The following is a 9,829-nucleotide window of genomic DNA, read 5'->3' as shown; positions in this document are numbered from 1 at the left end:
CTATGGAGCCACTGAACATTTCTGAGCACTGACTGACCCAGGGATAAGTGAGGGTCTGGGTGATTGGATCAATGGTAATGGTAAACAAATGTTACTAACCAGCCTGTTATCGCTTATCCTATGGATAGGAAATACCAAGTCCAAATGAGAATACTTTCAAGCTATGTTCTCACTGCCAAAAACTACACCAAAACAACCCCAAATGCATTCAACTTCCTTTAGGGACTGTTCCAAAAAGCATGTGTTTTTCAAAAACAGAGCTGATAAAAAAAAGTCACATATCCTTTTTAGAATAGTCTGATTTGGACGCTCACATTGAAATCAATTGAAGCTTTTAAAAATGCATAAAAGACGCCAAAAAATTGCATTAAAATCATGCAGCAAATTCTTCTCTCATTGATAAGATATGGAAATATACCCTCACTATTGCTGTCTATGACATGTGTGTGAAAATGATGTATTTTAGCTGAAGACTCTATGACCTGATGAGGCAAGTCTTTGTGAATGAATACCTCCTCCTATTCCATTAGTAATATAAGTCAGTGTGTGCCCGACATACTTACTGATTTTGCTGCTGATTCAATGCCCAGTAGAGATTTACTTTAATTCAGGCTGAATTCATTTTGTGTGCTATGGAGCAGTGCTAAAATACTTTGGTCCAGAGACATACTGTACTTGAAGTTCCTATGTGCCAGTACTAAATTCTGCTGTCTACTTAATCCTTAATGGCATGGCATGTCACCTTATAAGAGTATGTCATGTCATAAAGAATCTGGAGGACAAGCAATTAGTGTAATAAATCTTTCTGCCTTTTCTTAACTTCTCCCAATAGTAATGTTCACTCCTGAAAAGATGTATTATGTATTTGTATACATGTGCCACCATTCTTCACCATGTAGTTACACCATGACTCATGTGTGGATCACTAGTACCCTTTGCTTGCTATAATGGTTTTAAGCCATGGCATTGGTAAAATCTGTAGTTTAAAGGGGCCTGGAAGCTCGCACCATATTTTGCTTTCATTGAACTGGTCCATGATTTAATAACATTGGATTGATTGCCAATTTATTAGTGGCCTTTGCCCTGCATTTTCTGGTCGACCTTGTGTTCACAACCACAGCACACTTTACTGGCCATTTAGATCTTGACTTTGTTTTATTACACCAGGAGTTATGACTTGTTTAGATCATTTGCCTTGTAAACTTATTCTTACATTATCTAGCTGCTTGTCTTCAAACAGAGAACCAAGCTAAAATAATGAGGTAACTTAAAGAAATTGGCCTCACTGTATTTGCATTGCTTAATTAAATGAGTACCTCCACCCATCACTTATACCCCTTATAATACCCATAGGCATTGTGCAGTATTATAATGCTCCTGGAAAAAAATGGAACATGCATAGATGAGTTAAGAAGGTTTTTCACAGTTTTATGCAAATCGTGTATATGAAGACAATTCCTAATAATAAGTTGTCAATAGAACACTCAAGGAAACAGTATATGAATAAGTGACTCGCCTAGTACAAGGCCCAAGGGGCAATGCACAAGTGTTTAGAAAACACCAAAATCCTGCTGCAGTACTGATTACCATTAAAGCCTATGACACGCCATTCTCACAATTGGATTTTTAAGTCCAAAGGCTTATGTTGCTGTAATGTAAAAAAATCTATAAAGCAGCTGTTTGAGGTGCTGATCCGGATCTTTCTCAGCCAAGCAGTAACTGTGGTGGGACAGCAGAGTGATTGGCTGAATGCACTGCACTGTCACTGAGCGTGGGATCCATGGATGCTGCTGAAGCGTATCAGGGGTCAAACAAGTAAGAGTAGCGGCTTTATTGTTTTTTAACATCACAGCAGCAAAATATCTTTTACAAGCTGATGGACTCCATTCTTACAGCAGAATGAAAATCTGCTGAGAGAATGGAGTGTCATAAGCTTTAACACCTTCATGGAACATCTGGGGATGTCATGAAAAGCAGTTACTGTAGCTTTTACATCATGCGCTGCCTACCTGTCACTGTCACAGTGCGACTGTGGGTGTCACGATCGTTGTCACTAACTGCTGGAGGTAAAATGCTCACCTCCTTGTGGTCCGATCGGCAATATTCTAATAGAGCCTGCCTCAGACAGAATCTATGAGAAAATCAGTGATAAAACTGATCAATGCTATGTAATGATATAGCATTAATCAGTATATACAATCCAATGACTGCATGTGATAGTCCCCTAGGGGGACTTAAAAAGTGTAAAAAAAAACAAAAAGGGAAAAAAAGTTTTTAAAATATGACATAGGCCTTTTCCCAATATAAATTCCCAATTACAGAAATAGGATACTAATAAGAACTAGTGTTTATGGCACACACAAAAACAACGAGCCCTGTGGAAAATAAAAGTGAAAAAATAAAAGCACTTTGGTTATTAGAATGGGAGGAGGAAAAAAACGAAAAGACCAAAATGACCTAGTCATTAAGGCTAAAAAAGTCTGCAGAGGGAAGGGGTTTATTGTAATCAGTATTGCAGCAGATTTCACATTGAAACTTGCAGTGTGATATAAGCTGCGATACAGTACATATGAAGGTACCCCAAATCAAGATTTTAATTGTTACATACATAGTAAGGCTATGTTCACACTACGTATAAGTACGGCCATCGTTGCCATTGGTCGTACTTTATGCACCTGTGAACATAGCCTTATCTGCCTTGGGATCCGTGTGGCGCGACAAATAACTGACATGTCAGTTTTCTGCGGCCGCAATTCAATGAATTGCGGCCATAGGAAACCCTGTCGGTTCACACAGTGAAGCGAGCGGCTCCGGGCGCTCGGTTCACTGTGCACTATGGGAAGCTCTGCGGCCGGAAAGATCATCCAGCCGGTACTTAAGTACCGTCCGGGATGATCCAGACAGAGACCGGCCGTTCCATGACACGGCCGGTCTCATACATTGTGTGAACATAGCCTAACATCACAGGGAGAAAATTCCTTCCCAACTCCAATGCCAATCCATCCCTGGATCAGCGTATCACCAGAGAACTAATGCCCATAACTTGTAATATTATATTTTTTCAAGAAAAGCATCCAGGCCTCCCTTGAACATATTTAATGAATCAGCCATGACATCATGTGGCAGAGAGTTCCATAGTCTGACTGCTCTTACAGTAAAGAATCCGTGTCTGTGCTGGTGGTGAAACCTTTTTTCCTCTAGATGTAGAGGATGCCCCCTTGTAATGGTTATAGGCCTCGAAGTAAAAAGACCTTTAGAAAGATCTCTGTACTGTCCATTCATATATTTGTACATTGTAATCAGATCTCCCCTAAGACGTCTTTTTTCTAGCATAAATAACCCCAAGCTTGATGACCTGTCTTGGTACTCTAACCCTTCATTCCCTTAATGACCTTTGTCGCCCTCCTCTGCACCCGCTCCAGTTCAGCTGTGTCCTTCTTATATACTGGTGCCCAAAACTGTACACAGTATTCCATGTGTGGTCTGACCAGTGATTTATAAATAGGAAAAACTATGTTTTCATCCTTAGCATCTATACCTCATTTGATGCATCCCATTATTTTATTAGCCTTGGCAGCTGCTGCCTAGCACTGATCACTAAAGTTGAGTTTATTGTCCACCAATAACCCCAGGTCCTTTTTGGAAGTAGTTTTACCAAGTGTTTTATTATTTAGCCTTCCTCTGCACCCTCAGTTCAGCTGTGTCCCTCTTATATACAGTTGTCCAAAACTTCACCTTAACCAAAAGAATTTTTTGCTTTTGTGGCTCCTAGTGGGTGCCAAAATATATGTATATATATGCTCAAGGATGTATTAACAACTCACGACCCCTTCAACAAGTTTCCCCACAAAAGAAACACAACACCAGTATTATGAAAAATATTAACAAAGTTTATTGAAGCAATTAATAAAAACATGATTTAAATACAATTATCCAGAAACAAGATTATAAAGGAGGACAGCACAAAACAAACAACACAGCATAGGGAGAGGGAGACTACACGGATCCTGCATGTAACATGTGTAGAAATTAAATAAAGTGCATCTTTTGACCAGCGAATTTTATATATCTCAAAGTGCCATGTGCATCATGTAATACTTAAAAGTAATGGAGGCAAAGCGTGCTTAAAATGCTACTGGTTTAAACATAGAAGAAGAAAGTGCAAAGTGCAACTAACATGCAGTAAATTAAATCTTCAGAGTAATGTGAAGTATCGCTGAAAGTGCAGATCACATGCGACAGAGCCGTGCAGCTCCCTTACCCACAAAGACACCCCAACGCACATTTCGGTACGCCCTTCGTCAGGACGAAGGGCATACCGAAACATGCGTTGGGGTGTCTTTGTTGGAGGGGTCGTGAGTTGTCCAAAACTGTACACAGTATTTTATGTGTGGTCTGACCAGTGATTTATAAAGAGGCAAAACTATATTCTCATCTTTAGTATTTATGCCTTTTTTGACGCATCCCATTATTTTTTTAGCCTTGGCAGCTGCTGCCTGACACTGATCACTAAAATTGAGTTTACTGTCCACCAATACCCTCAGGTCCTTTTCGGAGGAAGTTCTACCCAGTGTTTTATTATTTAACACATAACTGCACTTATTATTTCTATTGCCTAAATGCATAGCCTTACATTTATTCATATTAAACTTAATTTGTCATTTCTCCGCCCAAGCCTCCAGCTTCTCCAAATCTCCCTGTAATATATTATCCTCCTCTATGGTGATTACTTTAGTATCATCTGTAAAAATGGAGATTCTACTCTGTAGCCCTTCAACAAGGTCATTAATAAAAATATTAAATAGAAGTGAACCCAACACTGACCCCTGTGGTACCCCACTAGTAACTAAAACCCAATCAGAATATGTTCCATCAATGACCACCCTCTGTTTTCTATGAATTAACTAGTTACTTACCCATTTGCATATGTTTTTACCCCAGTCCCAGCATCCTCATTTTATAGACCAACCTTTCAGGCGGCACAGTATCAAATGCATTTAAAAAGTCCAGATACACAATGTCCACAGCCTCCCCCAAGTCCAGTCTATAACTAACCTCTTCATAGAAGCTGATCAGATTAGTCTGACAGGACCGATCCCTCATAAATCCATGCTGGTGTTGCGTTATAAGATTATTTTCATTAAGATACTCCAGTATAGCATCTCATACAAATCCCTGAAATACTTTACCTACTATAGATGTTAGACTTACGGGCCTGTAGTTTCCAGGATCACTCTTCTTGAACACTGGTACCACATAAGCTATGCGCCAGTCATGTGGAACAATCTTTGTCATTATAAAATCTTTAAATATTAGGAATAAGGGTCTGTCTAACACTGTACTTAATTCTTGCAAAACTCTAGCATGGATACCTTCTGGGCAATGTGACTTATGGATTTTAAGGTTTATGGTGTTTATCAGTGGAAAGATCTGGAAACCTGTGATTTGTCCATTAGTGGGAACTAATGTTTATTCTTGTTTGGATTTCATGTTTCAGTTTATAGAGGTAAAATTACTTATCCACATGATAGAAGATAATTGTCAAATTATCTCAAAAACAGAACCCTGGGTCTCTGTTGTCGATGAAACAATGAATCATGCATGCTTAGCACCACTGCATTCATTTTCTATGAGGCTGATAAAGATAGTTAAGTACAAGGTTCATCTACCTTCCGAAGCTCCCATGGAGATTGAATGTAAAGTGGGTAAGTATGTACAACTCATTCCTCCATTCATACGATCTGGAGCTCTGTTCAGGAGATCCCAATAGCTCGACCCCCTGCCAGCTGAGCGCCATCAGTGACCAGGGAGCCGGAGATGTAAGCCGGAGTTTGGGCAGGTAATGTATGAGCTTCTTCAAACACCTGGTAGGCCAATAGTTAGTAAGGGCAGTGGGGCTACATTATCGCAGCAGATTTTCAATCCGCTGTGAGAATGCAGAGACCATAGGGAATAACTGTAACACATACCACAGCGGATTTTGCTGCAAGACTTGCAGTGCAGAATCCGCTGCAGATGCGGTATGTGTAAACACAGGCTTGATTAGTATTTTGCTTTATGTGTCTGTGTGTGTGGAGAGAAGGGTCTATAGTGAAATATAACACCCTACACACAAAGGACTTTAATTTTTGGTGGGGCTTTTTGACTGGGGGTGAGGGGTGGGAGGAATGGCACTGTCATTTTTTCATAAATGAAGCATGTTTTATATATGGCGATGTTTTTTTCATAGGCTTCTCTACCAAAATTAAAAATTGTCAGGAAAAATGCATATTACAAAATGACAGGAACCATAGACCTCCATCAAAAACACCATGAAAATGCATGTAACATTTTTTTAAAAAAAATTCTGGCATTTTCAATGTCTTTCTTTTTCACAATCGCACAAAAGAACAAGCCCCTCATTCATCCATTTATGTTTATTTTGCCTGAAAGAAACTCAATGTTAAAGGTGACACTGACAATCACTTTGCCTCTGCAAATGACTATGGCTCCCTTCCAGATAGAGCTGTATAGTGCATGGGATCTTCGTAGGAAGCAGGAAAAAAATTTAAGAATGTAGATGAAATGCAAGCATCAGAAAAAATGAATAAATGTCACCTATGTGGGTATAGTATAGGATAAATTAGTTTCCATGTCCTCTGTATTGAGGAAGCACAGTCCTAGTCTCCTTCTGCCTGTGTTATCCAGCACATCTTGAGGCATAATCTATAATGTTGGTAGATGGAGCTGTGGTTATTTTTTTCCTCATCTCGGCACTGACATAAATATGCATACACATAGAAGCTTTACTAATCAATGTCTTGTGGTGATTGCTAAAAATCCTCCCCCTTGCTAGAGGTCACTTTATTATCAGGGGATTGTCTGCTCTGCCTATTCGGCTTCCTCTGTGAATTTTCTCCGTAGAGTTGGGAAAGCATAGGCACTGCCACTAAGAAATGAAATGCTGAATAATACAGAAGTGACAGCAATGCTTTGTTTTTTTTGTCAATTATAAAATTAAACAAATACCATCAATATTGTTCGGTCCTAGTAAGCATGTACTTTGACTAATGCTGAATATTTAGTTGGCACTGTACCACACATAACGGTATTTAACTGACAAAGTCTGCAGTCAACTGTTAGACCTGCTACCTTGTATTTTCCGCTTTTTAACCACATGCTTTGATATTATGTTGAATAAGTGATGAATATTAATTTTGTTTTCATCAGTTTTTGTTTGCACCCAAAGGACATACTACTATGCTGTCTTCATGTTTGGTGGTGAATCACATTCCCAGATGTAAACTCTGATAATTAAAGGAAATATTCATGTTAGACGGGTCCCCTGAGAATAAGCTGATCACACTAAATATCCTCAGCAATCAGCTGCTATCTGTCAGGGAACCTGTTTTATTTCCCCGCAGCACCTCCAAAGGGGCAATTAAGTATTACACAGTTCCCAGTTACATCAATAGGCTGTGCAGGTAATGGACAGATGTGTTGGGTCCTTCTCAGTGAGAGAGGATTTCAACATAAGCTAATACAAGTATTAACCCAGAGACTGTTTACATGCAATCATTGGATTGCATACACTCTGCATAGACTCTACAAGCAGAATGGCGATCGGACTAAATAGAGGTAACCGGGTTTGGGTTCGAGTCAAGCCAAACCAGAACGATCGGCATCTGGTTAGCGGTGGCTGCTGAACTTGGATAAAGCCCTAAGGCTATGTGGAAAACATGGATATAGTCATTGGCAGTATCCATGTTTTCCAGACAACCTTAGAGCTTGATCCAAGTTCAGCAGCCACCGCTAATCAAATGCCGATCGTTTGGGTTCGGCTGGACTCGAACCTGAACCCGGTTCGCTCATCTCTAGTAAGGAGAACTTCTCTGTTGGTCCAGGAAAGTGATTGGGACCCCCACAATCACACTGTGGGGACCCCGATCGGTAAGTGAAAGGAGATTCCTAATGCTAAGGGGTTAATGACAGGGTTTAAGGAGTTAATGACAGACTTCAGCGTGATTGCTGCAGCCTGTCATTAAGGGTAAGGGCCTGGCTGCTGATAGCAGCCGGCACTCACTCGCTGTAAAGTGAGCTCAACTCCTGAGCTCGCTTTATGGTTGCATAGAGAGTATGGATAGCACTGTTCTTAGCGCCGGGCAGGCCAGGCGGCCGCACTGGGCGCCGACAGCTAGGGGGCGCCCCCGGAACCTCAATCAGCTGTGCGGTCTTTCCCCCCGGACGGCGCTTAGCCAGGCACCTGCCCAGGCGCCGTTCGATTGTGTTTACCCCCCCCCCCCCCCCCCGCCGCCTGACTGTCCCACAAGATCCTGCTCGGCTACCCAGCCCAATGTGAGTGCCACCCGACCGCCCCCCCCTCTCAGGACCACTATATTCATCTTCCCAGCCCAGCGCACTCATCTTCGCCCTCCAGCAGGCGCAGTGATATGATGTCACTGCACCTTCTGGATGATCCGTTCCGCTCCTTACATGCTGTGAGAGAAGATAGGGGGACCAACTCCATGCCAGGATTAGGTGAGTTTAATTTTTTTTTTGTGATTTGATATACAAGGGTTATTACAAGGGGGATTATTACAAGGGGGACAGAGCGCAGGGGGATTATTACAATGGGAACAGAGCGCAGGAGGATTATTACTATGGGGACAGCACAGGGGGGATTATTGCTATGGAGACAGCACAGGGGGATTATTGCTATGGGGACTACACAGGGGGATTATTACTTTAGGACAGAGCTCAGGGAAATCAATACTATGAGGACAGAGTGCAGGGGGATTATTACTATGGGGACAGAGCGCAGAGGGTTTATTACTATGGGGACAGAGCGCATGGGGATTATTACTATGGGACAGAGCACAGGGGAATTATTATTATGGGGACAGAGCGCAGGAGGATTATTACTATGGGGACAGAGTGCAGGGGGATTATTAATATGGGGACAGAGCGCAGGGAGATTATTACTATGGGGACAGATCACAGGGGGATTATTACTATGGGGACAGAGCGCAGGGGGATTATTTCTATGGGGACAGAGTGCAGGAGAATTATTACTATGGCGACAGAGAGCAGGGGGATAATTACTATATGGGGGCAGAGCAGAGAGCATTATTACTATATAGAGGGCACATTAGAAGGCATTAATACTTTATGGGGGGCACAGCAGAGCAGGGGGCATTACTACTATATGGGGTAACAGCAGAGGATTCAACATACAGGGGGAAATCCACATACCTACTGACTTTACTGCACGTGAGACAAAAATGTATGTTTCCGTCCGCAGTGCGAACTGCGAATATACCACGTAGTTTTGAGGTTGATGCGTTCGCTGGAAAGTATACGATATACGCCCGCACAATGCACACTATGTATGAGCTTACAGCCGGATCGTATACGGCGCTGTAAAAAATGAACAAGACCATTGTTTGAGGACAGAAATGTTGAAACTCACGGCTGTGGATTTCAGTGCGGTCCCATACGAAGCACTTATTTCAGCCAAATTGAACTTGATTTTTCGATTCAAAAGGTTCTGTGAGTTTTATTGGGCTGAGCGAAGATTTCCAAGTAAATGACATGTTCCAGATCGCTACAAAAAAAGCTAGGGAAGCATAACTGTACTACGGGCGTATGTTCGCGGTTCGTACGCATCCGGCCGCATGTCTACTTTTCTACTTTTGTCTAGTTTCAGCCGCACATGTACGGCGGCGTACGAACTACAGCCGGGCTCATACGCAGCGTGAACATATCCTTAAAGTGCGGAGCCTAAGATGTTTGTCTGGCAGGTTCAGAAGAGATGAATTGTTGCTGCAAGAAATCATCATGGTGGTCGTGG

Source organism: Dendropsophus ebraccatus, unplaced genomic scaffold, assembly GCF_027789765.1.
Source record: "Dendropsophus ebraccatus isolate aDenEbr1 unplaced genomic scaffold, aDenEbr1.pat pat_scaffold_610_ctg1, whole genome shotgun sequence".
NCBI lineage: Eukaryota > Metazoa > Chordata > Amphibia > Anura > Hylidae > Dendropsophus > Dendropsophus ebraccatus.
Note: the sequence above shows the minus strand (reverse complement) of the source record.